A 27,379-nucleotide genomic window follows, 5' to 3' on the forward strand; every position below is an offset into this window, starting at 1 on the left:
TGAGCCTCAGATTTAGAGAGAATGTGACGGGTAGCCACAGTAATACTGTGTGAATGACTTGTCGATACAAAGTGAGTGTAATAAACGGACATTTTAATTGGGAAACAGTTCACCTTTCAGAAACATAGAAATTTCACATTTATTAACCTTAACTGAGTTTTTACTTGTTTGACTTTTGCTTTTATGTTACAAGTAAAGGTCAATGGAGTTACTCAGAAAATATGGATAGAAACCATAAAAACTCTGTAGCTGTAATAGTGTCCTATTTGTCTTACATAGTAAGTCATGGGAGGTCAGCTTTGGTGTTAATTTTTTTTATTAAATCCTCATGGAGGAGCAACTTGCAGTAACTGAATATGCCCTTGTTCACTTTTGACTAAAGAATATCACCCACCTGCTATATCCTTAATAGGTGTTGAGTCCTTTGTTATTGGCTATTTGTGTCACATACAAAGCAATCCCATTCTAAAAAAAAAAAAATACCCTGCTTTCCACCTTTTGATTTTAATAGGGACCATAATTTACACAATGAAGATGGTGTTGTTATGAGACTTGCAATTAGAACCATAGACTCATCTGGAAAGTGTTTCATCATAAATCAAGTGAGCTGAAGGCTTGTTTTCTCTAAAGCTTTGATTAAACTCTGTTGGGGACACAGGCATGGACAGCTTGAAAAAATTACAGCCAAGAAGCGATTGCTGCTATGCTTCTAAAAAGTCCACTGCCAGGAGCTGTTGCACAGTTGGTACATTGTAATGTAACATCTCCACAGACGAGTCTCACAGTTTTAAAAAGATTGGCAGGTAAGTCCACATGGACCCACGCTCACTGTCTGATGAGGACACTATGTCGCTGATTCCTACAGACTCACAAACACGGAAAGTATAACTGTAGACTTAGACTACTGCTGTGAATCTTTGTAGAGCCTACAGTGTAACGCACGTAGTGGCCGATGCCATCGCCAGCATTCATGCTTGTGCATGATTTCCGTTACATCCGGGGTTTTTTTTTTTTTTTGTTGTTTTTTTTTGTTTGTTTTTTTCTGCGGTGCTAGAAACAAATTCCTGGGACTTTGTCCCTCCTGGATCCCCACTGTTTGTTGTGATCAGTTTTTCTTTTCATACGTTCCTTCCTGTCCATTCCAATAGTTTCCGAAATCTCCCTCCAGGAATTTTTTGACATATGTGAGTCTTTATATTGAGGTTATAATTATGAGCTGTTATGACATAACTAAGGCATAGGTGTAACACAAAGGGGTAAATCTCCTTTCAGACTCCATGAGTCTCCTCCTATTGGTTATTCAAGAGAATGCAGCTTTAAGGTATTCCCATATTAGCTAGGTTTTTCATATACAGTTGAGGGAAGTAACTAGATGCAAAAACCTTTATGGAATAACAGATCCAAATTAAAAGAAAATATCCCAAACAGATTATCATCCTTAGAATTTAACAAACTATCATGCACATTAGTGGGGGATTAATTACAATCCCCCACACACACACACACACACACACACACACACACACACACACACACACACACAAAGCCCGTTCAGCTATCTTAGTGAGCACCTTCACTGAAATAATGGTTTCCCTAGCCCCTCACCCTAACCATTAAAAATGAATGCCTAACCATAACCGAATTGTAACCCTGACACTAAAACCACATTTTGAGTCTCAAAAAGGCCTTCAAACTTGTGAGGACCGGCGAGTGTGTCCTCACAAGTGACTGTTGGTTCTCACAAGTATAGTAGGATGCAGATTTCGGTCCCCACAAAGATAGCTAGACAGGAACACACACACACACCCAGTTGCCCCTTTGAACAGCAGGTGGGTAGGCCTTATTAGAAATGACCATATTAGAAATATCTCCTCTGTGTGACATCATAAAGGTCCAAATTTAGAAAAGTTAAGAGTTTGCTGCCTGAGGTTTGGCCTCACAGGGATTACTGGTACATACTCTGACCTCATTATTTCAAACTTCAGCAATGTTTAATATTAGCACCCACCTCTGAAATAATCTATTTATAACAGAAAATTAAGGAAACACACATCAGGACTACTTTAAATTACTTTAAATCATAATGGTTAGATATCTTCTTTACTCAAAAACAAGATTGTTCACTCTCAGTAAACATGAAGCAATAATTTTGACTAAAATGCAACTGAAACATATAAAACTCAAAGGTTTATGTATTCAAATACTTTATCTTTTAGGAAAATGTACTCGGTATAAACTAAATGGATACCAATCACGTACATTTCATTTGACCAAATTTCATTAAATGTAACATTTTACATTGTACATATGTAAGAAAACATGGAAAAATTTACATATAATTAAATTGGCTAAAATCAGCATTTTGGGCAGAAATGTTTTGCCTGGTGCTTACAGGCTGATATACGACCCCTGAGTGAAGAAAGTCTATTTTTTCTGATATTAATACTTATTAATTAATACAGTGTTTTGTCCAGTTTTTCAATTAGTTGGTGAAAAAAAAAAAAGAAAATACACCAAATTCAGAAATATATTGGTGACACATTAGACTACATTTAATACAATAAAAAAATTATCATCGGTTTTCAAGAGTCCGCTGAGAGTTGCAGAGAGGCAGTAACTGGTGGGTTTGGGGCGGGCTCTAGCGGAGCAGTCACTCCCATCCATCCTAACAGCAGTCCTGTCTGGGTAGAGGGTCGGACGCAGGGAGCCATTCATTCTTCTCCGGTGAAAACGTGGAGTAGGATGAATAGTCTGTGAGGGAGAAAATCAAACTCGAATCGAAACAGATAGTCAAGGCAAAACCTGCACAAACTTCAGAGAAGGCACAAAAAGAGATCATCCCACTGTGAGGATTTCACAGCTCCAGATCCGCGCCGACTGCAGCTTTTACACGTAAGTACGTGCGCAAAGGGGGAATGTTTTAAACAGTACTGTTCTTCCCTTAACAATGGACTGGTTATTCTTTTCTGAAACAAGCCTGAAAGTGGAGAATCTCTTCCAGACGTAAGTGACTTTCACGGGACTTTGGCTGGTTTTTGTATTTCTCTCGGAGCACTGACGGGGAAACTCGTGGCAGAAAAGCCGAGTAGTCGGTTTCTTTGCCATGTAATGAAGCGCACTGGGACCCCAAAATGATGTCACTGTGACACCAGTCTGTTGGGTTTAGTTCTTTTATTAAAAGTCTCACCCGCGGATGACGCACGCGATACAATAAAATGCGTAAATTTGAGGTTTTTTATTTTATTTTATTTTTTTAAGGTTAGATAAAACGATCATCAGTAGTTGTACCCATTTATGCAAATTCCAGTTTTAAAAATTAAAAATCCCTTCTTTTCTTGGTGTTTTGTTACACCTTGTTTGCAAGTTGTTAAGAACCATGAAACCTTAAAACTCGCATTTGGTCCTTAAAATGTCATGTGGTGGTGGTGATGATGATGATGGGAAATGTCACACAGGTCTTGTTTGCTCAATAGTCACAAGTCAGTTTACTGTCAGAGGTCGATATGCAACAAATCACATTTGAGAATCTTTGATAACTGATTCATCTTTGTGTGATCTAGCTCTAAAGCAACACAGCATGATTTTTATTAATATTTTTTCAATGAAAACGTGCCATCAAAAGGCGTCATTAACCCCAAACACCTGATCCCTGCCCGGATTTCCTGTGTCAGTGGGCATATTGAAAGTTTAAAGTTGCTACGCTATTGAAACTCTAAGAGAAAGTCTGTCAGCGGTCTTGACAAAGTGCTACACAGATCGTTGGCTTGTGTTTCAGCAGTAAACCTGAGAACCGGTTGAAACCTCTGAACCAGAGCCTGAGAGGGACAAAGAGCAGCGACAACTGGCTTTTGAGCTCTCTGCACACAATAGATTTCAAAAATGTTGTTTTTTGCTCTAATACATAGTATTGTTGTCACTTTATAGCTGGGAAGGTCTTGTTTATATTCTGTAACTTAATGATGCTTAGTGAATGAATGACTGCAGCATTAAAGACAGTGGTTGCTTGAGGTCCACTGTCAGGGCTTGCCAGTGGTTTGAGTTTATGTGCCAGCACACGTGGTCCCTCAGGGCTCTGTGTTTGGCCCATTAAAAAAAGGAAAGAAAAGCACGAGCTTCATTCGTTACAACCCGGCAGAACTCTCCTTTTCCCCCCATTCAGGCCACAAGAAAAGCAAAATTCTACCAATTTTTTTCTTTCCTTTGGAACAGTTCTTACTTTTTTTCCCTCTCCTTTCCTAGACTAAATGGTAAACTTTCAAAGCATGGGGAAAAAAAGACACTGCCTGCCTCCTTTCTCCCACCGATGCAGATGATGCAGTTGGCGATGCTTTTTAATGCACGATACGAAAACATAAAACAAGAGCTTTAACTGCTAAGCCATTTACGCAGACCACATCATCTGCCTTTCGTGCCTCTCTGAGCTTTGATGGTAGTGCCTTTGTCATTAATCCAGGATTCTGGCTGCAGTTTATGGGATTGGTCAGTATATTTCTCCTGGAATGAGGGCTATTTTCAGTAGAGGATTTTGATCTACATCTTCCCTGTGCATTTGGATCCTAAATAAATACTGTGAGAGTAAATGTTGCCGAGTGGTCTGCTGATAGAAATCAGACCTGGGCTCTATCAGTGTTTGCTTGAAACCAAAGCCAGGACCATAGTGTCACTATGACCAGAGTGTGAAATCCACTAATTGAACGGCTGCTCCCGTGTCAAAGGTTAAACCAGATGACTCCAGCAGGCTGGGATTAACATCTGGAATACAGTTTGTTCCAGCAGAGGCCTCCAGTGTAGATGGCTGAGATAACGAGGCCGGTTTATTTGCATGGCACTTCCTCGGACTACTGTAACTGCTGCACGTGTACATTAGATCATTCGCTCACACATCTGTTTTTCCACAATCTGTGCTCTTTTTTTTATTCCTTTTTTGTCTCCCCACCTCACCACCACCAATTGTATTCTTTTGTGTCTGCAAGTGTGGCCAGTAAAACTTTCAACAGGAGCATCCAGGAGGAAGCGCTCTATGAAACCAAACATCACAGGTTTTATTTAATATGCCTCTTGTTACCCTAAAGTTTGTTTATTTGCTTATAAAGTTGACGTAATGTGAGGAAGACAGTCTTAAAATCTTGACAAACCCAAAGTGGGTCACATTACGTTATACCGTTTCCATTCCAAGCTTCTAAAAAGAGTATTGAATTGAAAGCAGCCGTGAGTCTGACTTTTGTTGATTTTTTTCATAGCATGGCCTCAGAGACAGGCTGCTTGATCAGTGCTAGGAGAACTGTCTTTCACAGTCTGACACAAAAGCAACTGAGATGTTTTGTCATGTGATCACATATTTTCCCCCGTTCTCCATCTTAGTGCTTTCACTTTTTAATTGATTAACGAACTTCAGTACCAGCTACTTCCTAAACTACCATCATTAATGTTGTAATCTGGTCTGATACTGACGACTAAAACAGTGTTTTTGGCTAAAAGATGGCTGTAGCTTAAGTGAAGTCCTGTTTGGAAACCTTGAGATGACCGCTTTTCTCTGCCACCTTCTCGGTGAAACCTGATTTTGTGAGCAAAATGTGCTCATAGGCTAGCTTGTAAAGCTAAAGTTGTTAGCTAATAAGTTTATGCCCTGGTGGCCACTGGAAGGAATGCATATTTAAGACACTTTCTTGTTGGCTTTACTTTTCATGCTTGGAAGCCATCTTTAATGCTGTTTTCATGTGTGCATAACTTTTAGACAACCCTTATTTAACAACTAATGAACGGTGGTTCCTTGTCCTGTCTTCTGATTTGTAAACATAACTTCAGAAGGGCACTGTGGTAGTCTACAAGACTGACCTTTCCTAATGTGTCTTTAATGTTGTCAGAGCTTTTAAACCTAACTATGACTTTCCTAACTGACATTCCCAAAACTGACCAAAGTAAGAAAACAGCGAGGGAAAGTGACATTTACAAACGGTCCTCTTTATGAGTCAAACTCCAGTGTCATGGTTGAAAGTCACCTGTGCCCTCTCCACCCCACCTACCTCCTCAGATTCCTTAAGTGGGGTGTGCAAACACTAAGGCTGGTGGTTTTTCCTCTCATACTTCTTTGAAGTCCATGAGAAGGCCGCCTAAAAGGAGACATGCACAGTTGGTGCATTATAGTTCACTAGCATGGTCATAAGAAACTGTCACTCGCATGGATGTCTGCATCAAGCCTGGTGCTCGCCTTCTGATGATCCACGTTCTGTCACTAAAACCTAAGCACACCCAAGAAGATTCACATAAATGTGAATTCTGTTTTCCTCTGACTCTCTCCGCCCTTCATGCCCCCACATTGTTCCTGGAGATGAGTCTCTCCTGGGGGTACCTATGCTTCCAGCAGCTCTCCTGTTTACTGGGAAATCAGCATGGTGGGGTCACAATAAGAAATCCCTCATCTTACACTGGAAATAAAGACCTGTCCAAAGAAATGACTAGTAGAGGAAGGAGGAGTTGGTGGGGGTTGAGGCGGAGGGGTGTTGGGTAAAATGAGGAGAAGGAATCTGCACTGGGTTTTGTCCCTTTGTAACGAGCTGTGGGTCAGTCTCAGGGGAATGGACGGCAGACAGGCGGAGGGTTCTGCAAATGCTTGGCCTGAAGCACTTCATCTAGTCCCTGAGCAACTGCAGGCTCATTAAACTGCACTGTTTCTACTCAACATTAACTTCAGTTTATGTCTCCTGTTTTCGTCCATGCCATCCATCGTTGCTCTTTACTGGCAAATGTTGTATGAGACATGCTTAAATATTGATTAGGCTGGAACTGGAGTCACCCTGGGACTTGGTCTGACAGCTGTATGCTAATGATAAAAGGGTATAACCTCCCACAATAGGCAGTCTGTGTGCGATGTGCGATAAGATGGTTTGTGTTCAGCTTGGCTGTGGACATGGAACACGTTTTGTGTGAACAAGATTAGTCTACATTGTGTGTAGCGTGTGTGTGTATGTGTGTTTCTAATTCACACAGTATAACAGAAGATCTGCAATGACGACAAAGTCATTGTAACTGAAAAACGAATTATTGTCTGTCTGTTTCAGTTTTGGGAGGAATTTTCATCCACATTACTGAAGTTCTTTCACTTGTTTAATGTTGATAAATATTGGGGAATACTGCTAGTAAATTCCCCTGCTTTTTCTTTTATACTAGTCTGCTCAAGAATCCTTTCATTTTCACTCACATTCATTGCTAAATCCCAGAACAGCTGAAGGATCCTCCAGCTGGTCTGAGCCAATTTTTCTCAAAACCACACATCTGATTTTCTCTGTTTGAGTCAAGGTTCCAGCAGCACTATGGAAACCTTACTTTGGTTTGGACTGGCAGGCTGTCACTGGTCATTATCGCCACTGTACGCTGGTCCAGAGCAAAGCGAATCCAATGGCTGTAACACCCTCTGGCTGCATTCTGCCTTGGCACACCTACTTTGAATAGAGATGAGTCATTCTAAAAGTAAGGCAGGTCACTGGTTTGAGCTAATCCTGTTCATGTTACTGACTGTATTAACAGTAAATTGCTGTTTGCCCCCTTTGGAACTGTTGCTATGCAAGTCAAGCTTTATGTCAGTTTACAGCAAGTTACTTCTGAGTAATATATTTTTTTTTTAAACAGTGGGTCTTGTCCCCAACAAGTGAAAAGCTCAAATGGCAACTGTTACTAATTATAGTTTATGAAGCAGATGAACACTGAACAGTCATTATTTTGCTGTAGTGGTTTTTTTTGCTTTTGGGACGGCTAACAAGTCGATGTCTCAGGGGAAAAATATTTAAAAGATTGTATATAATATGTATTTTATCTCTTAAGTGTATAATTTAAGCATATAAATGTCTTATAAACCCATTGAAACTGGTTACTACACATACATCTATCTAAAAGAGTTGTTGCTTCCATGCATACAAATATGCTACGGCCCACTTGGTTCAACTGTATGCGTATGAATTTTTGTGATGCAGAAACGCTTAACTGCACTACTTGAGCTCTGCACATGTCCTTCAGGCAGATTAAGTGGACTTTAGAGAAGCATAACTGGAAGGACTATTTGTCCATGGTGTTTGCAGCTGTTTATGTTTGCAACCAAGTGTAATCCCTTCTTAATGTTATTGCAAAAACATATGCTCTTTAAATAAAAAAAAAACAAAAAACAAAACATTATTACTGTTTCTTTTCATCGGGCTTATCTATTTAAGAAAAATACTGTCAAGGCTATAGCTTAAATAAGGACATAAATAAAGACCAAACCTCCGGCATATATAATGAGCTGACGTGACTAGGCTAAACGGATTTGGAGACAGGACAGATTTCCAAGTTGCAGCCTCATTATTAGATGGATTCTGTTTAATATGTCTAGTTAAATCAAGACCAACACAGTTTTGGCTGAAGTTGGTGTCATCTCTCTCTCAATCTTAAGTCATAAGTAAACATTTATGCAGTTGCAGGACTTTGTTAAATTTGACTTTATTTAATTTACCTTTGCTTTTATTCCAACACCTTTATGAAATGTGCATATTTGCTTTGGAGAAAGCAAAAAGAATGCAGAGAATGAGGCATTTCTTTGTTTGCTCTTGTCATTTGGGGCGGTCCTGCACAGCTAAGTGGTATTTGCCAGCTTAAGACGGCAGGGATTGTGTATTGGCTCTCTGTGTGGAGAGGGTAAACAAAGGCATGACAAAGTGGATAACAGAAGACTTTAATAATAGGAGTTGGAAGCACAGACAAGTCATAAAGGACATATGTTTCAGAGCGCACCATGGATCAGAGAAAACAAAGATATTAAACAAAAGAGTGCAAAGAGTAAGCATAAAGATAGTAAGATTAACTGGAATTTTCTTGTTATACCCACTGATGAAACCACTAGTTGTCCCACAGAACACTTACTCAGAGGGGTATCGCTTTCTGAAAAGCTGCCTCTGACCTCTGACCATTCATCTGTCCATCTACAGCTTGGCTAAAAAAATGCCCATAGAGAGGTGATCATGTCCACACCAAGATGAGTTTAAAAACAGCTTGTATACTTTTGAACATTTAGGGCTTCCCAGGGCTCATGTTGTGTAAGAAAGCATTCAGGTGACAATCTGTGGGAACTGATCAATAGACTGCTTGTGTGTACTGGCAAACTGAGCGTGCAGATTCAACTTCCTGACCTTAGCACCAGTGGATTTACACAGTGAGGTCCATTTTCAGAATCCATACACTACTATAAACACAGTTTTGGCTCAATATAGCACCAGGGCAATGATTGGTTGACTTTACTCAATTCCAGCAAGGAGTAACATTGCACTTGTGCAGCATTGACACATAGCTGAACTGTTTTCATCGCACTACCTACCACTAGAGGTAAATAACAGTATAAATAACTGTGATCTGACCTTTTTAAAAGCCACCTGAAATGTAAATGAAGGCCCCTTAACAGCAATTTCAGATTGTTGTTGACAGTTTAAGGGCAGACATGCACTTAACCAGATCTTATCCTCTTCTCTGGATCATTAGGCATGTTGAAGAAACCGTTAAGCTTTTCTCACTGAAGAGCCATCAGATTCCTGGTGGTCGATGGCCTGTGGTGCTCAGTGGGAATCTTTATCACCTCAGGCTCAGGGATTCACCAGGGAGACAGAGAAGAGCTTGGTTTTCCAGACATGATAACAGAACCTGGCAAACATTAGCCAGGCTGCAGTGCATATACAGATGAGGGCAGGAGGTGTGTGTGTGTGTGTGTGTGTGTGTGTGTGTGTGTGTGTGTGTGTGTGTGTGTGTGTGTGTGTGTGTGTGTGTGTGTGAACTCATGTGAAACTTTTTTGCCCATTATATCTGTCATCATGTCTGGGAGAGACTTGGCTCTCATCCAATCCAGAGAAATTACCCTCCTATCCACATTAGGAGAGCACTTAATACACCTGTCTTCTGTTATTAGGGAGAGGTCGATGACTTCATCGGATTTGAACAAAGGCGACACACACACACACACACACACACAAAGCATTTTGAAATCTCTTCTTTCTCTTTGATTCAATTTCTCTTGTTTTTATGAAACTGCTGCAGCTGTAACCATCTGTTATGTTCCACGTTGCTCTAACACACTAATCACTGTAAGGTGACATCATCTCTGTGTGCTCTGTGCGGTCTGTGGTTTACAAGCAGGACACACATGCATCCACACACACACACACACACAAGGACATGAGGAAATTGGATCGAGTATGGATAATCATTGCATTAGTGCAGTGTGTGTAATCAGTGTGTGCCTAAGGGAGTAAAACACACCTTGTGTTTTTACTTTACACACCGAGCGCTCTCATAGCAGTTCAGCTTGTGCTCCAGTGTTGAGGGTTTTTTGTTGAATGGAAAGGGTGTATGCTTGCATCGAAAGGAAGTGGGGGCTAAAGGAGATACTAGCGTGATGTCACTGAAAAGGATCAATTTCCGTGTCCTTATAATTATTGTGAAGAATTCTGAGAGTAAATGTTCGGATTTTTAATTGTGTTTTTGAATGTTTCAGAAAAACACCATGGACAAAGTTACAGTTAGCATGCCTGACTAATTATCTGATTACCTCAGTGTGAATGCCTGGGTGCACATGACACGGCTCTGTTTTCAACAGGGCAAATGCTAACTTAATTAGTTAGCTATTAATAACTAACTGAATATATGATTAACAGATGTGGTCAAATCAATTGTGGAGTTAGTGCTTTTCTATCTCTGTCATACAATAAGTGATTAATCGGGTACTTAATGACCAGATTAATCAGACAAGGTTATCTCGTACGCAACGTTCACAGAGGTGTGTAGGGCACACCTAATGGTCTCTGTTTCTGTCTTTCTGTTGCCATCAGTTGATCCCCTCATCCCCAAGCAGTCGCGGCAGGTTGTTGCCCGTACATTAGCCTGTTTCTCAAAGGGGTTTTTCCTTCCCACTGTCACCAAGTGCTTTATCATAGAGGGGTTGTCGAATTGTTGCAGTTTTCTCTGTATTATTGCAGGGTCTTTACCCTACAACATAAAGCATCTTGAGGTGACTGTTGTGATTTTGCACTATATAAAACTGAATTGAAGCGAAACGAGTGTGCACTCAATGTGGAAGCTCCACAGGAACCAGCAACCCAATGTTTTTGTGTTGTTTTTTTTTGTTTTTTTCTTGTCCCTGTTTGAAGACCTCCTGGTGAGGCTTTCAAAGCCCTTCTGTTTCAGCGCTACAGTAAATGTAACACAGCTGAGCAGGAACAAGCAACACTCATTATTCTCCGCAACCGTAATGGCTTACTTCGTGTTTTTGTGTGTTACTTTTTTTTTTGCACATTTCATACATTTTGCATAACTAAATAAAGTCTCACTGTCAGCTGCCACTTGTATTTGATTTTAGCACTAGTGAATAAATCTGGGACTCTCCACCATTTGACCCTAGAGCTGAAGAAGCTTCTCGGATGAGAGGTGAAACGTCTTCAGGCAACTTAAAGAAGTCCAGACGCTTTTCTTTCCAAGCTCCTTAGACTACGATGACCTGGATGACTGAGAACCTTCACAGACACTAGTGAATAACATTAGTGCGCTTGTCCCATAAGCACAATACTGAATGCACTGTGCTGCCACTGAGCGGTTTCTGTGGTGCTGATGCAGCAGCAGTTTGATAGTCATATAAAAATGTTCCAGTCTCACACACATACACACTGGCTGCTGTCTGCTATGATGAGGTCATAGTTGGTCAAGTCTGTTTTGTATTGTATGAACAGAGAGCAGCTGTAATGCCCATTCAGCTCTGGACTTAAGATAGAGGGCTTATATAACCCAGTGTACACTGACAATATCTATTGTGTTACTGTAAACTCTGCAAACACATGTTCCCGCTGGGTTTACAATGGCAAATATTTCCCAGTGTTCATGCCTTTTGAAGTTGACCTTTCAGACCACAAAGGTGAGTTGCAGCTTTGAGTTCCAGAAAAATCTGCTCTAGTGCCTGATCTTCAGCACTCTTTAAATATTTACTCACTGACGCGCTTCAGCGATTGCTCATAATCGCTTTGCAGTTTGCAGTGCATTACAGTGATTACTGTTCAGAGAGTGAATTGGGTTCGGGGTGCTGGCTGTTTCCTGACACCTGTGTTGTATGTGTGTGTTAGCCTGAGGGATGGGGCTACCGAGCTGCTTATTTTTAATGAGAATGCTCTCTGCTTAGCCTCACATGCCTCTCATTACTGCCCGCAGACCCAGAGAGTGAAGAAAAGACGAGGATGGGAGAAATAAATATAAAACAGATGGAAAATGGTAATGAAAGATCCTTCTGATTTTGATCCTCACTGCCAAATACAGTATCAGTGCTTGGTGTGTCACAGCCTTGATGGAGAGTAACGTATGATTTACATCAAACAGCATCCAACTTGGGTCCTGCATGTGCAGCTACAGAAACATTTGAAGTAATAATTACACAGGACCAATACAAGTGGTTCCATACCTGATGTGAAGCTATAGGTAACCGGATGTTAGCTTAGCATGCAGTGCACAGTTTTCACTGTTTTCAATCGAGATGTTAAGAGAATCTAACAAGCAGTTTTTTTTCTGATTTTGCAAATATGGGTGCGCTGATCTTCTCATCAGAGTATGTGCAAAAAGAAAAAATCATCTAAAAAAATTGGAAAATGGCAAACCTCTTTTGTCCCTTCCATTCAGCTCCCCTGTTCCCAAAGCTCTTAAATGCTATAAGAAAGACCCTTTTGTGGCGGACCTGGCTGCAGTGAAATTGCCTATGGTTCCCACATAATAGCCTGCCATCTAGTCTGGAAGGATTCAACAGCTGAGCTCCAAACACTGACATCTAGCTCACCTAAACTAAGAGGTATTAGGTTAAATGTGTGTTGGGGCATTTTTTTGGCAATGCTTTAGAGAGGTAAAAATAGTAGTTGGTCTGTAACACTTGGGGAAAATCCCCTCAGCTGTGCAATTTGGAAAATAATTCACACTGTTGAGTTTCCCCAGAGGACAAAACTGAACTCAGAACATCAATCTGAAGTCTTTTCCTTATCTGTTATTATGTATTTCAGGGCACTTTTCTGTAAAGTTGTTCTTCCTGTTTTCCAGCCAACATATTGATTCTAAATTCATCCAAAATCACAGCCAAAGGATCAGATTAAGTCATAGCAAGTGCGCTTTCAGTTTTGACTCTCTGCGAAAAATTGAACTTAGCTCGGGGGAATTGACTGAGAGGCCTACTGGCCTGTGGTTTATTAGTGTAAGTCCCAGTGATCCCAGAGAAGCTGCTGTGTGTGTCTTGTATTATTTCAAGCTTACGCCAAGTTTTTGTGGCAGGATACTGCTTGTTTTCCCACTGTTCATAAAGTCGATGCTAGTGTCGATTAGATCTTATTTGATTGAGAGATTTCAACACAAACACAATCTCTCTTTTAGCCACAGCTGTTGCTTTGAATGGCTAACGGAGATGAAGGCATATTAGTTTATTAAAGATCATTTTTTGTGTACCTTGTAGCTTATCAAATTCTTGTAGAATTTTTACAAAATATTTCATCAGTGCTTTTTTGTCCCCATTGGTCAGGCTACAGAACAATCCCAGTGGAAATGATGTTTTCTCAGGTATAGAAGAAATGAGATGGCTTATGGTGAGTACTGGAAGTAAAGTGATTGGATAGTATTGGATTATTTTACTGGTTTTACTGGAAAATCTGGTGTAACTGAGATAAAAGTTTAAGACATGATGAAGTGTACATAATTAAAGAAACAGCACCAACTGCACAAGCATGACAAGCTTGTCGAGTTCAGTAACTCCAGTTAGTGGAAAGAGGGCCTAGCAGCAACCAATTGGCCCTAGTTGCATATCTCAGCACACCTATCAATCAAAGTGGACACGCCCCTACAAGAACAATTGTATAAGAACAATTCTCTCACTTTAGAGTTGTTATGAATTGTTATGAAGGGTGAATCTGTCCATGGAGGTTAGAAATGTTTTTTTAAAGTGTCCCTAGTGTCCCAGGAACCCTCACCTTTCAGCTTTGGAGTTTGCTGCTCGGTCAGTTTGGAAGCAAAAACATCATGAAATAGAGATTGTGGATAAGTAATTTGAATTGAATTTGAATTGCTGACAGTGGATCCCAAAGAAACTGCATGTAATCATCTTGGAATTTGTGAAAATGTAGGTGGTCTCTGTCTCCACTGTTTGAATCAGTCATGGATTAAGAGCATTGTCAATCCAATGCTGGCAGAGAAAAGGTGTCCTTTACCGTCACAATCTATCATTCTGCCATCTGCACGCAAACAAGCAAACAAACAAAACTTCTGCTTCCTTTTGAGACAGTCTCTGTGTTTGCTGACCTGTTATCATCACCTAATCTGGTCCACTTATCCTGTGTTGGTGTTTCTGTGCAGTCTTGTTATGTCAGAGTACTGACCTGATCATTAACTTAGCTGAGTGCTATCTCTGGACAGTAACCATTAAAAGGCCCCAACATCACTGAATAAAAGGGAAGAGAGACTGCCATTAGTCAGTTATCTGCAGCCTGTAGAGTGTGTCTGCCGTCAGTATGAAGAGGGTAGAGAAAGCTGAATGTACTGCTGACAGCTGAAACATGTTTAATCACTGTCAGTGGTGCTGTTGAGATTCATTTTGTTAGCTCCAAAGTGATTACTTTCTTGCTCCTTGTATCGACTGATAATGTAATGATTTAGTATTATTTTTTTATTAGTTCTTCTTTTACTCATGAGTGTGTTTCTGCTGTGACTTTTAGATCATAGGGTCAGAATTTGGCACTAACAACTTAAAACCATCACGGTTTGTATCAACAGCTCAGGCTGCTGCTGCTGGGACCACCATATTTTTTTGGCACACTTTGGGCCCTGCAGTCCAAACTAAGCATTGTTTAAACACCACACCATGCCTACCTGATTATTGGTGCTGACCACGTCCATCCCTTTATGATCCCTGTCATAAAGAGCTTATATATATAAAATATAGTCATTTGAGTCAATATTGATGGAACAATAAACACAAATGTGACCATTGTAAGGACTCTGGATTGAGCTAGCTGACAGAACAGACACACTGCGTGTAGCTAAAGTAAAAATGTTCTAAAAATACAGGTTTTTCAACTTTTGAATATGAATAGAAGTAATATGATAAAGCCGGCACGATAAGGTTGGAAACACGAAGAACACAAGCAGAGTAGTCAAACACTGGGTTGAAGTTGGTTTGAAGTTTTCCTGAACTGAGGGAGTGATTCAATAGTTGGAGTTTGTACTGCAAACCTAACATCTGGACAGAAGATATTGTAATTTCTTTGATGCACACAGAGCTTAAGAGTTTGCGCTGTGGTTGTAAACATTATGCAACTTTGCTACTGAGCCCCAACTGAGGCTGCACCTCTTCTCTTTTTTTATGAACATGTGAACCAGTTTAAGAGTTTCTCCAGGTGCAGTTGCTCCGTAGTCTCGGGTTTAAATGGAAAATACCAGTGAGCAATGAGGAAAGGATGCTCATTATTGTTGGGGAGCCAACAATGACTGAACTATAGCCCTCTGGAGATGGTGTGTTTTTGTCATTTGGACTCATCACTGCTTCGTTCTTGCTCTCTACAGGTTGTGACGATCTGAGAGAAGAGCCTTACGTCTGGATTTCACCGAAGAGATTTTGCCTCTGCATCCACTGCCGGGTCCTGCACAGGAGGTCGGTGTTGTCGTTTGTTGTCACGTGCGTTTTTCCTTTCATTTCATCTGTGCTCTTTGGTCAACTGTAAATATATAGCTTTTCCTCTGGAGCAAAACAAAACAAACAGAAGCATGATTTCCTGCTTTTCTTGTCATGATATTATTGCAGTTCCTGGCACCTTTCTGTTTCTAGTGGAAACACAAACTGTTCCCATGGTCCTATTGTTCCAGGCAAGTGTTAGGTAAATCTTGTAAATCCCAATTTTAATGGATGCTTAAAAGTTTCATTGCACACCTAAGCTGATCATTTTGCTGGTGTTAAAAGTCAGCAATGCTTTTATAGTTTCTGAAGTTTCTTGCTCAACAAGCAACCTGATATGTGGGTTTAAGACTTTCCATGGTAACACAGCGACCTCCACCAATCAGAAATGTCGCTGTTCCAATTTGTTTAGATTGTTGGTCGAGGAGGGTTTTTTGTGACACTGCAAATAAAACAAGGTTTCTACTGGAGTGCTCACCACCACTTCACAATGTCGTAGCTCACAGTAAGTCTGCTTTGAACAACAATATGAATCACTGTTCATATTGTGCTTTTTACTGGCCCTCATTGAATCTGCTCTGAGGTAGCATAGGTAGTTGGCGCACTTGTACTGTTGTGTCTGTGCTGCAACAGAGCAGATAGGTATCTGCACGGAAACTGCATGTTCCCACACTGACAACAAAATCTGTGTCAGATCCTCATGTGCTCATGGACGTGGAAACTGCTGCGCCGGTACCAGTAGAATCCTCGTCTCTGTGCAGCCAGAGACCTACGCAAACCGACACCAATGCAAGGCTGTTAATCCAGCTGCATATTCAACAAATGTGATTCAGTGTATGACTTTCTTTTTTCTTCTTTGCTTCACCGCGAATCGTCTTGTGACCCCAGAGATTTATGAACCATGAACTTTGATTTAACTGAGGGCAGAAAAGCATCTTCAGCAGCTACACTCAGTCTTTTCATTGTCTGCCATGCTGACTCTTAAAATCTGTTTGATATATGTCTTTCTGGATGAAGTAAGGAAGTTGGGGGGTGTCCGGATGGAGAAGCGTGTTTTTCCAATATGGAGGAAAACAATGGAGTCGGAGATATTGTGCAGGAGACCACCTGTGAAGGTCATTTCAAAGTGGAAAGCCCCAACTAACACAATAAACAAAAAAGTGTTTGTCACTTTGCTCTTTAAATAGGGAGACTTTGTGTCAAGCACTCACTTCCTGTTATCTCATACTTGTTTTGACTGAACCTCATTTGTCTTCACGCTCTGTTTTAAACACATCCAGTTTAACTGAATCTGAAGTGTTCAGTCATAATTCAATCTGAAAGCTTCTATTTCCACTCATGTTTTTTTCAGTTAAATTTCATTTTAAAGAAGGATGTCTGAGGTTGTTATTCTTCCAGTATGAAGCATGATGGTTTTTATCCTCACGTCAGCTCCAATTTAGACCGATTTTTATCTATTGTGTCTGCGGGATGCAACAGTGGTACAATCTGACAAGAACAGGGTTTTTGCTTGGTATTCATAAGAAAAGCATGACTTTTCAACACTCATCTCTTTGTCCGCAAGTGAAAGCACCTACACATCTCACTTTCCTCCCCCAAAACCAGTCTGACAAAAGCAACACGCTTCTTCATTTCCCACCTCTTCTTTTTGTTCTCAGCATCTCCTCATTTGTCTCCGTCCCTCATCTACTCACCTCCTACACATGCTGTGTTTTCCCAAGGGCCTGAAAGTGGGGGATGATATCACTTGACACTTTTATTATCCCAAACTCAAGTGAGAGCGAGTCTGGTGCCAGCATTCCTTGGTAGTGCTTACTTTTGATTTTGAGCAGAGTATCAGGTTAAGTGCCCTCAGCAGCCATGGCTGTGTCCCCCAGGGGTGTTCGGATAAAGCAGGTAGAGCAGTCTCCGTTTGCAGGGGGAGTTTTTGTTACTCTGAGCTATAGTGGGAAACTCAGCTGGGAGTAGCAGGTCAGCACCACAGGGAAGTTAGGATTAAACTGCACTCATCCCGAGCACAAAACACAGTGAGAACAATGCTTTTGGCCCTTTCTAGAAGGAGGGACAAATGGCGTCGACCCAGCTTAGCACAGTGACTGATTTCCTGAGTCTGGGGGAGAAAATAGGATTTGAAGTGGAAGGACTTTTCCCCCCACCACGACCCCCTGCGTTTTTGGACCCCAGGGCAGTTTGCAGAGGTAAGGTGGGGCTAGAAATGGTTAAGCACAATGGAGACAGTGTTAGGCCTGAGGGGCCCAAACGCTGCAGCTCTCTTAACAGTGAGGAAACAGGAGTGCTGGTGACTCCTCAGGGCTCTCAAGTCCATCAGCAGCCAGAGGAAATAGGTGTGAAGAATGTGGCCCCTAATTTCTTAAAGTGGTATTTTCTCTTAGTGGAATATTTTCATTTTTTACTGCACCAACACTGAATCCCTGGAGTCTGGCCAGAACTCTTAAGTCAAGATCATGCTTTATTAATTTCAAATAGTACATCTAAGGTGTCTGTTTTTCTTCATTTCCTTCAATTTTCCAAAACATAACATAAAAAGTGTAATTAGTTTGCTTTGATTTCAATATCAACTTGCAAAATCTAAATAGTCACAGTGAAAAATGCAACAGCTTAACAGTTTTAACATTAAGTATAAGTTTTAAGCAGATACAGCACTATAAAAGTTTGTTTAAGGTCCCACTGAAATACAAGACTGAGTCGGTTACCATATAGCTATCAGTAAAGGATAACTTACAATCCTGGATATTTCCTCCAGATTTGCTATGTAACAGTTTTGAATTGAATCTAGCTGATTCTCAGCTGTATTACAGTTCATCTCCTCAGGTTATAGCAACACTGCTGAAGCCAAAAAAGGACTATTACAAGTACTAAACGTATTAGACATTACTCATTACTTGACAAAGAAAGTAATTTGTTACATTACTCATTACAATACTTTCTCATTACTCTGTTAAATGATTTTTTTTTTCTATCTTTCTGTCTATCTGCACAGATAATTAAGCTTTGTCAAGTAACAACATAACTTGAATTGAATTTAGTATAATAACACATTACATTACTGATTTAGTGAATGTGATTACAGTAGCACTCCTGAGTAATGCTAGTAGCACAACAAAACATATGAGATGGCTAAGCTGGAAACCCTGGAGATGAAAAAGTGGTGCTGTTGTGGAAGTGCCAAAAACCACAGTTCATAGCCATTTGTGGCTGACTCCAAAACTGAGTGAAACACTGTAGAAAACTGTGTTAAAAAAAACGTAGGATGCCACATCTTGTCTGATTTTTGAAGCTAAGGACGGTCATGCCTGGTTAGTAGTTGGATAGGAGACTCCTCAGCCACTTATTCTCAGCTTCTTAACTGCTAAGATATAGCAATCTGGAGTCAGAGCCGAGCCAAGAAGAAAAAAAAACCTGTCTTCTGTGGCAGGCAGAGAGAATAATCTCTAACCCCTCCTCTTCTGTGGCGATCCGGTTGGCCACCCACTTTGACGCCAAGCTGTGATATGTCAGATGGTCGTTGTTTTCCTTCACCCTCTTAACCCTCATGGCGCTGGCTAACCGTACGCCGCTTGTGATATGGTCAATATGAGAAGATGAGAGATTGTTGACCTCTGGCTTCCTCCACAGAGGCGCAGCTGAAGAATGACTTTGTCCTAAACTGGATGTGGATCACAGTGTAATTCCCCTGCAGAAGACTTAGGTCTACCAGAATCACTCCTGCTCCACCTCAGCAGTGACACACAATCTGTCAAGATTACATAAACAGATGTTTCTGGGGCGAAATGGTGACCGCATGCACAGAGATCAAACAGAGGTGTGCATGTTTAGATCCAAATGTGAATGTGTGAACCGTTGGTATTTTATGATGTTCTTCGTGTTAAAAAAAAATACTGTTGTTCTGTTCTGTGGGGGACGTGTTATAGCGCCACACCTCTCACAGGTGTGCCCCCTGCTGACCACTAGCTGTGGCTTCTGTAAACCGTACCACCATTATTCCTTTTCCCTCCTTGTTTCTTTCCCACACTCCCGCCTTACTTCCTCCCGAGCTCAGTGTTGTGATTCCCTCACCTCCAACACACATGTGTGTTTTTGCTCCAGCGGTACTCCCGAGAAAGTTGATAAAATAGCAAATATGCTGCAGAGATAACACTCCCACGCTAAGATGCGGGGAAGTAAAAGCACCGCTGACGAGAGCTGAATGGATAAAAACGAGCGGTGTGATCTCGCTGGGGAGATTTATCTGTCTCCTGACCTCAGCTGTCGCATTAGATAAATGGATCGCTGTCAAATGTGTGAATAAGACGCTGAGGTTGTGAGTGACGATGAGCCAGTGTCAGTGGAAACTTACATCATGTTTGGCATTGCGTAGCATGAAATGAGATGGCACAGGCTACACATACCCAAATATTGTGATCAAAGTGTATCTATAGCATAGAATAAAGTAGTACTAAGATCCTAATTTTAAAAAACAGATTGTGACGAACTCAGTCAGTATGCTGCTTGATATTTGCTGACCTGTTAAGAAAGTTAATGCCTGCTTGTTTTTTTAGCTAAAGAATCAGTATTCTTCAGCTGACACCGTACAGTCCTGCCCAGAATGTTATTTCAGTAGATGTGGACCTCGTCCCCTGTGTGTGCGTGTCGAACATCTGTCTCTATGTGCCTGCTGATGGGCCTCAAGCAGCCGTGGCCTTGAAGTGGCAGATGGTCATAGCGGCTCCCTCTGTGGGATTCAAACTCAGCTCAGGCTTCTCCGATTGCGCAGAAGCAAATGTACATCACTGCAGTCTCCCTACATACATTTGTCACCCCTGAGCTGCTTTTAGGCTGCACTGATGACCCTGAGGTGCTTTTTTTGGATAACTAAGGAAGGTTATAAAAACAGGGATAACATTTTCTTCCATGTGCTACCATCATGTGGAAGATGCTCTGTTTTTGTCTGGGTGTTTGTTTAGTGCTTTAGAGATTTTTGTGTAGCAAACTGCATCTGATTTCAGCACTCAGTAAGCTCCCCCCCCCCCCCCCCCAAACTGGAAACTCCATAGGCTCTCATCAGAGCCAGATATTCCATCTGTCCATCCGTTGCCTCCAACTCTTTCCATATTTCTCTCCTAATGCCATCTCTTTCCACCGCAGTTCTTAAAAGCGAACTCGGGGCAGCCTCTTAAGGGTGGCTGGACGTTGGAGTGACATAACATGTGCAGGCAGAGCTCAGATTGAAAACATGTGGAGATAAAGCCTCAATGAGATATCTGTGGCATGTCTGGGAAGCACGCATTGACACGAGCCCAAATAAAGCATTTGGTTTCTCTACTATGAAATCAGTTCCTTCCTGACTCAAACTGGGGCTTGGGCACACCTGAGTATTCAGGTCACAAGTGCATGCACAGTCATGTTAATAAGTTGTTTGTTTGTTTTTTATCATTATTAATGCAAGTGTATAAAATCAGAACATGCTTCGGGTGGATAAACAATAGAGTTTCTCTATAAGTACACCAGGCAGTAGTAGCTCTTTCAGGGACCACATTTAGCCATGACTCGCAAGATAGAAGAAACACCATTCAATCTGTCACAGTCAGCTGGGATATATAAAGCACTCCCAAACTTGGTTTCAAATCCAAAAGCTTGCAGATTTTTACACATTTATTTTGTTTATTGGGCTACTTGGGGTCAACAGAAGAAGCACTGACACGTTATAACACTACACAGCTGCTTCATGTTCAGTGTTGTGTTTCTGTCTCTGAATGGATGTAAGAAGAGTGTATATTTCTTTTTGCTCTTTGTTCACTTTCCACCAGCTCTAGAATGAAACATGTGGCTCTAAATGCTTCATTAGCTACTATTATTCACTTTGTGAGTCCAAGCAGACAGAACACATTTGGATTTGAGACTTTTCTCATAGTGAGTGTGAGTTAAAACTGTAAAGTGATGAGATGTCCCGGCCCATCAGATTTTACTTATTTTCTTATCTTTCTTATCTTCCATGTTTCAGAGTTAGTTTTTTTGTCTTTTGGTTACTTTGTTACTTTGAAGTTCACTTTTCCCATGTACCTTGTGATTTTCTGTGTTTGCTTGTTTCCTCCTGTGTCACATTTGCTCCCATGTCTAATTGCCAGTCATCTGTGGATGTATTCCTGTCTCATTATTAACTCACTGAACTTTACATTTCCTGGATGAGCCCAACAAAGACTTGACATTTGTTGTTCCGTCCTGCATTGATATTCCATTTGGAGAACCAAAACAATAACCTGCAAGCCTGAAAAAGGCTGTCAACCTCCTTTTAAAAGGAATAAGGGCTCAGGTGATAGCTTTTTGTGCATGTGTAACTATATACATCATGAATCCATATATATGTAAATGTTTTTAAGTTTTTATGAAGAATTAGGGCTGTTTAGACACATTCATTTCTAATTTTAATGATTATTACAATTTAAATATATGTCATTTTTTTCTGTTGATCAAAACAAATGTATTTAAATACTTTTTATATTTATTGTGGGAGGCTAATGAGAGCATTTTTTGTAATTGGGCGAAAAAATTCTTGTTTAGGTTTTCCCAAAAAAAACAGACAATCTGGCTCCACTGTCCGTTGGATTTCTTTTATCAGTCGCCACCCCACTTTTTATTCTCTTCCTTTAAGTCTTCATGATTCCACAGACAAAAGTCTGTCGAGGAAAGATGAATGACTAGCAGCTCAAAGCAAGACACCTTATGTTCTATTTGGATCTGTATGAATGATGTTTTAGCCTGGCAGGCGTCTGGTGTGTACATGTAGATGGTTACTCCCTGCTGATCCACTGGTCTTTGATGTGAGCGTCTGTGCTTTGTCAGAGCTCCTGAGGCTGCCAGGAGAAATCTCTGAGATGTTGGTAGCTTTCTCTTTGTCTGTGAGAATCAATTGAAGTCTCTGGGTGTTCTGAGTTTGTATCTCTACATAACAAATATCGTATCTGAGAACTAGGCCCACTCACAGTCAGGATAATGAGTAAAAATATTAACTGAAAGTGGAACTGATTGGTGTCTTTTCGGAGAACTTTTCGCCCCAACATCTTGAAACAGCGATTATCTGGATAAAAGCTTAAGCAACAGCCAGTGTGCAGTGACTCTGTGTGCAGTACATGGAGGTCTGATAACAAAACCAAACCACAGGAGTATAAAAGAAGTAAATTGAACAGTGTGTCTTTTCTGATGTAAACCGCCAACCTAAGTGTATCCAGCTAGTTCTACTACATTAGTATTCGAAGCAGTAAATGGCAAGAAGCACATAACCGATGTATTATTTTTATTCATTTATAGATTCTAACAATTACTGCTTACTATAGTAGTAGCTAGTAGTTAGTTAGCTAGTAGTTACAGTGTTACATTTAACTTTAGTCTTGTCTTTACTTTTGTCTTGTAATCCTAAAAATAAAGAAAACTGTAAATTACTTTTTAATATAAAGAATAATGAAAGCTTATATTAAACAAACAAGGTTAACCTGTTAATTAGCTAGCTACAGCTTTTCACTTCTGCTGGATGCTGCGATCACACTGTTGGACGGATATGAGTGCTCTGGTTTCTAAAATCATTTGACATAAAGCGCCACTGTATCAAGAAATAATAAGAATTTTGAATTGTATCACTGCTATTACAGAAAACTGTATGTTCACAGCATAAAAAAAATTAAAAAGCCTGGAGCCTTCGTAGCTGTTTTGTTGAGTGTGACTGGGTTGAATTAAAATGGCTCATTTAACTTCTTCCCATACAACTCTACCGTAGGAGGAGGATGAGTCACCAGGGTTTATTAGAAAATAGGTTGAAGTTTTATTAGGTCTAGCATGTATACATCTGCATTCACAGGCTGCATTTTTGAACTGTTCTGGCCTGACTTTAATTGAAAGTGATAAGAAAGGCCTCTTCCTCATGCTTTGCAGGTTGCATTCAAGTGTCTAACTGACCTATTGGCTTCTCTTCCTGTTTGCCTCCTGCCCCCCCCCCCCCCCCCCCCCCCCATTTTATTATTTTTTTGTCTTCATATGGATCTCATTTGCGAGTGAACACAAAAGTCAGAGAAACACTGTGGCTGAGTGCACTGTTGGCTGAATGCACACAGTGCTGCTGTAAGCAATCCCAGGGCACTTTTCTCCCATCAGCCAGAAAGGTTAATCCATTAGTCAGACATCAAACCATCTGCTCAATCAGTCAGTTAACAAGCATCGAGGCAGCTATCTTTTACAGCAGTCTGATGTAACAGGATCTGTGTGTGTCATCGTTCATGGACCCCTTTTTAATAGAAACAAGCCTGATTACAATTTTTGAGTTTTACAAACTAAATAGCAAAACCTATTTATATTCAGTGTGCCATTTTATACATTAGTGAACAAATCCTGCACTTCAAAGGTTACGTATATATAAGCTATATAAGTAATTGTTTTCTTTAGGTATACTTGCATACATACTTATTCCTTCCCTCTCACCCAGCATATGCTACAATCTCCCAGCTGTTCTAGGGGGGATACTGAAACATTCCGAAATCAGCCAATAGACGTAATCTCTTCCTGGGTCTGCTGTGGGATATCTTCTCAGCTGGATGTACCCCAAGCACCTCACCTGTGACAGACACCCAAACCATTCCAGCTGTGCTCCCACCAAATAATCAAGCTCCATATCTATACGACTGAGCTCAGCTGTCAGTTCCTTGCTCCATTCATCCTTGACTCATATATAATGAGCTTCTCCACCTGAGGCAGCCACTCGTCCCCACACAGGAGCAGGCAATCCATCCTTTTCCTGCTGAGAACCATCATTTCAGACTTGGAGATGCTTATTTGCATCCCAGCTGTTTTGCACTTTGTGGCAAGTGGTCAATCAGGTCAGCATGACCACCCACATTCAGTCCCAAGCCCAGCGAGCTTGGCACTGCAGCTAACTCCACCTAGAATTTCTATCCATAAATGTTCCCAACACATCCAGTAAAAATGGATGCAACCAAAATATGTAATTTACAAACCAAATTATAGAAATGCCATATTGTAGTTTATTATTAACATGGATAAATAAGTGTTAAACCAGTCTATTTTGAAGTGATGCTCACACAGCTGTATGTTACCCAAATGCTTAAAGTTATATATTTCAGATTTAAGAAATTGAAAATGCAAATCTTATTGAAGCTGATAGTGAAATGTTGGGCTTGGATGATTGAGAAGGTGCAGTGAGCCATGAACGAGAAGAGCGAGAAGGTGAGAGAAACTGAAACCAAGAGAGAAAGAGGAGAGAAACCCTGGGCAGCTCCACATCTTGTTATTTTAACCCAGATTCAGCACTGAAATATGGCCACCATGTGGACCCTTTCAGAAAGTTTGGATCTGCTGTCAGTCTAGCCAATCAGAGCAGATGCATTGGTCCAAGAGGAGGGACGGTGGGAGGGTCCTGGAGTCTCGAGCGTGAGGGAGGTTATTAAAGTGTGTGAGCAGAGGAGAGCAGGGGCACAGAGGCCGCATTTACAGGAGAGCTGGACTATCCACAAGCCAATGGAGACAGGTTGGACTATTGTCTCATTTCTCTTAATTTTCCTGATTTCATTTCCTGTTTAAACAACTGGGTTGACTCCTGGGGTAAACTAAATCTAAAGAACTGCCTTGCTGATGCAGTAAAATAGCATACCTTGGTCTTAATCACAGACTATTTATAGTGTTTCGGAGCTCCGGGATTCTGAGCAGGTGTGCAGAAGTGGTGAGAAACAAACTCCTTTGTTAGTGACAGAAACTGTAATTTTCCTTAAATAAACAAAGGAAAGTCTTGAAATACAAAGAAAGACAGATGCTGTGCTTTCATTGCAACTTATTTACAGAGTTGACGTTGACCCAAATATTATATTTGTAAGACTGCTTGTCATCTTTTCACCATGTGGTTTATCTTGAATGGTTATTAGTTATTTAAGACCAATCACAGCCTGCATTCCCCCTCTGTAGCTGCGGGGGCTTCTCATTCAAACAGATCCTCACAGATAAAATCAGCACACGAGAGGTGTGGCTGGGAATGCAGGGAACCCAAAAAATAAACAGGATTTGTGATTTGTCACTATGGTGGCATTACCAGAATGACACCAGAGGGTTATAAGTGCTTTGTATTAATTGTATCTGATCTTTTTGGCTCTTTCTTAATGAATAAACTCTTTAAATTTCTTTAGGCAGGTTGAAGCAGTGGTGGGATGGGATTTTAGTTGCAACAAGTCCATACAGTAGATATGTAGATTGCTTCCTGTCAGGGGCAGTGTGGAAAGGCGTTTCCTTCTGTTTTGCTGTTGTGATTAGGGAAAAGCTGAATGGATGCTCTCAGCAGGAGCCGTAGTGTTAAGCTTTTCAGGCCTATAAACAGCTTAGTTTTTTGGTTTACAATGAATGTCTCAACAACTACTGGGTAGATGGAGTTGTTTTCAGAGCCATTCATGACCCCATGACTTAGGTGAACATCTAAATTTTGCTTAAGTCCCATTATGAGTGGAATTATAATCTTGCCATGAAATTGGTGTCCACGAAATCCAGAGGATAAAAGTACTCCACAGAGTCAGCTAAACGTAATTGTAGTGGGAGACTGTTTCAAAGGGTTGGAAAGGAAGCCACACTGCTAAAGCTCAGTCCACACCTAGTCTTCAGGCTTGTACGTAGAATGACCAGCAGATTCTGAGATTCTCATAGAAAACTATGAGTAGCAGTGTGTTTGATATAAAGATGGACTAAATAGTTTAGTTCTTTGTAATGTGAACGTATTAATAGTCTGGCCGCAGCTTTCTGTATCGTTTAGATGCATGAGAGATCAATTGTTCAAGTTAGTAATCGTAATTGTGATGAATATGTTCCTCTAGTTCCACCAAAGATCAATTTAGAAATGTTCCTTAAATGAGAAAAACAGGAACAAGAAAGGTTTTTACATGAGAGTCAAACCCAGAGAGGAATCAGATATTTCTCCAAGTTTTCAAACAAAGGATTTACTGGTTAAACAAAATGAAGTTTTGTTGGTGTCTAAAACGAAGTAATTGATAGAGAGCCAATCATTAATCCTGGGTAAATGCTGGACTAGAGTGGACAACGTATCCAACTGGTGAGGCGTAAAAGACATACACAGCTGAATGTCATCAGCATAGAAAAGATAAGAAAAGACTGAATGATGCGAGCTGAAGGGAAGAAATGTAGAAATAAAATAGTATTGGTATTAATGGTTTCAAGAGGATGATGCTCAGTGACTTAAACAATCCATTAATCTTTTCTTCTAGCTACACCATGAGTTTTTTTTGAGTTTTTTAGTGAAGTGTCTCCATAGCTTTGAGATTAAATGCTATGGAATTTAGTAGACATAATCAAGTTAAAATTTGGTTTGCGTCCAAGTGTAGTTTGGTCTAAATGTCCTATGCAAGTATGCTAATGTGATTGTGTGTAGATTTGAAGGGCATTGGCATCGGCATCAGGAGCATTTTAGCATTAGCTTAGGAGTGTACCCTAAGCTAATGCAGCTGAGGCGTGTTCCTCTTTATTTGTTCATTTGTTTCAACAAGCACAATATTTAATGGCTGCAGGACAACTGAGATGAAACTCTGGAGAAGTTCCTTTTCTTTCTAACAGCTGGTTACTTGCTCACACTTTATGGGAGTATGTGTCAGATGCAGGGAGTCTTGTAGATGGGGATTAGTGTTGGGTGTCACT

General features: G+C 40.7%; 1 protein-coding gene across 1 annotated transcript in view; it reads left to right on the top strand.

Annotated features, from left to right (window-relative positions):
• Nucleotides 1-27,379, top strand: part of arsb (arylsulfatase B) — a 57,587-nt gene that overhangs the window by 27,451 nt on the left and 2,757 nt on the right. Inside the window, exon 9 of the transcript XR_014893076.1 lies at nucleotides 15,583-15,670. The gene's annotated coding sequence lies outside the window, so the exon portion shown is untranslated. The remainder of the gene's footprint in view (nucleotides 1-15,582; nucleotides 15,671-27,379) is intronic.

The sequence above is a fragment of the Mchenga conophoros genome, linkage group LG7 (assembly GCF_057382185.1).
Source record: "Mchenga conophoros isolate Kocher_MC1m ecotype Shallow Benthic linkage group LG7, M_conophoros_male_GT1.1, whole genome shotgun sequence".
Lineage (NCBI taxonomy): Eukaryota > Metazoa > Chordata > Actinopteri > Cichliformes > Cichlidae > Mchenga > Mchenga conophoros.